Source organism: Mustela putorius, unplaced genomic scaffold (genome assembly GCF_011764305.1).
Source record: "Mustela putorius furo isolate JIRA1106 unplaced genomic scaffold, ASM1176430v1.1 tig00000129_pilon_pilon_pilon, whole genome shotgun sequence".
Taxonomy (NCBI): domain Eukaryota; kingdom Metazoa; phylum Chordata; class Mammalia; order Carnivora; family Mustelidae; genus Mustela; species Mustela putorius.
In genome coordinates this window covers 44,612,995-44,615,210 of record NW_025421290.1, presented here as the reverse complement: position 1 = coordinate 44,615,210, position 2,216 = coordinate 44,612,995, and the positions used below count along the sequence as shown (strand labels likewise).

At 36.4% G+C, this 2,216-nt stretch overlaps 1 non-coding gene across 1 annotated transcript; it reads left to right on the top strand.

Annotated features, from left to right (window-relative positions):
• Nucleotides 1–1,898: 1,898 nt before the first annotated feature.
• On the top strand, nucleotides 1,899–2,000 carry LOC123390625. The gene has a single exon (XR_006605160.1). It is a non-coding gene; the product is annotated as a U6 spliceosomal RNA (small nuclear RNA).
• Nucleotides 2,001–2,216: the final 216 nt, after the last annotated feature.

Sequence of the window (2,216 nt, the reverse complement as noted above, 5' to 3'; positions counted from 1 at the left end):
CCTTTCCGCCTCTATAGGTGTGCCTCTTCTGGTTCTTTCATAGAAATGGGATCCTACACTATGTGGGCTTCTGTGACTGGACTCCTTGGCATAGTGTTTTCAAAGTTCATATGTGTTCTAGCGTGTATCAGTAGCTTATTCCATTTTATGACTGAAGAATACTCCATCGTATGAATATTCCACATTTAATAAGTTCATGGACATTTGGTTATTTCCACTTTTTTCTTGTTATAAATCATGCTGCTATGAACATTCACGTGTAAGTTTTTGGGTGGACGTGTGTTTTTATTTCTTTTGGTTATATAACTGGGAGCGGAATTACTAGGTCACATGGTAACTGGTTTTTGACTTTTTGAGGAGTTGCCAGATTGTTTTCCAAAATGGCAGCACATTCCCACCAGAGTTCCAATTTTTTTACAATAAGCATTTCATGTCAATGCTTATTGTTCTGTGGCTCTTGGATTCTGCCATCTAGTCGGTGTAAAATGGCGTCTCATTGTGGTGTTGCTTTTCTATTTCCCTGACATCTAATGTCAAATGGTCAAATGATGGCTAATTGTCAAAAATCAATACATTTTCATGTGCCTTTTGGCCATTTGTGTATCTTCTTTAGAGAAATGCCTGTTAAGATCAATTGCCTGTGTTTTTACTGAGGCATAATTGATGTATAACATTATATTTCAGGTGTACGACATAATGATTGAATATTCGTATATGTCGTATATGTTGCCAGATGGTCACCAATAAGTCCGGTTACCATCCATCACCATACATAGTTAGGAAATTTCTTTCTTATGATGAAAACCTCTAAGGTTACTTTATTAGCAACTTTCAAATATGTAATATTAACTATAGCTACCATGCTATACATTTTTATTACTGAGTTATAAGAATTCTTTATATATTTGGATCAACTGCCTTATCAAATGTAATTTACAGATATTTTGTCCTAATTGTGTTGTCTTCTCTTGTTTGATGGTATCCTTGAAACACAAAATTTTCTTAATGTTGATGAATTCTAATTCATTTTTTCTTTTATCACCTGTGTTTTTTAATATTATATCTAAGAAAGCTATGCCTAAACCACAGTCATGAATGTTTGCTCTACATTTTCTTCTAAGAGTTTTATGGTTTAAATTCTTTTTTTTTTAAGATTTTATTTATTTATTTATTTGACAGAGAGAACACAGCAGGCAGAGTAGGAGAGGGAAAAGCAGGCTCACCCTGAGCAGGGAGCCTGATGCAGGACTTGATCCCAGGGCCCTGGAATCCCAGCCCAAGCCGAAGGCAGACACTTAACCGTCTGAGCCACCCAGCTGTGCCTGTGGTTTAAACTCTTGCATTAAAGTCCGTGGTCAGTTTGAGTTAATTCTTATGTATGGTACGAGGTAGGGATCCATGTGTAAAGCTAGTTGCCTCAGTGTCATTTGTTGGGAAGACTGTTTCCCCCCAATTGAATTGTCTTGGCACTCTGGTCAAAAATCAACTGACTGTAAAACTAAGGGTTAATTTTTGTATTCTCAGTTCTCTTTTGTTGATAGTGTCCTTCTGTCAATACTGCACTCTCCTGATTACTGTGTCTTTATGATAAATTTTGAAATTAGAAGTGTGAGTCCTCCTCCAATCTTGTTCTTTTCCCAGATTGTTTTCATTATTCGGGGCCCCTTGAATTTCCATATGAATTTCAAGGTCAGTTTGTCAGTTTCTGCAGTGAAGTCAGAGAGATTTGATAAGTGATTGTGTTGAATCTATAGGTCAATAGGTAGAGAATTCCTATCTGTAATCTGCTCAGGCTGCGGTGACCAAATACCATAGATCAGATGTTTTGTTTCCATGGTTACCTGTAGACTGCTATCTCAGCGTAGTATCCTTACTCCTTTTAAAAATGCTGTCGGTTTGTGTTCACTTTGGAAGCACATATACTAAAGTTGGAGCAATAGAGATTAGCATGACCCCTGAGCAAGGATCACACACAAATTCTTGAAGCAGTCCAGATTTAAAAAAAAAAAAAAATGCTATCAGTGGTAACATTATCCAAAGAACTTTCTATAATGATGAACATGTTCTTTATTTGTGTTCTCCAGTATGCTCGCTGCTAGCTTCATATGAAATGACATGTGAATTGAGGCCACTATAATTGAGAAACTGAATTCAAAATTGTATTTAATGATAATTAACGTACATTTAAATAGCCATCTATAGCTGGTGGCTACCAT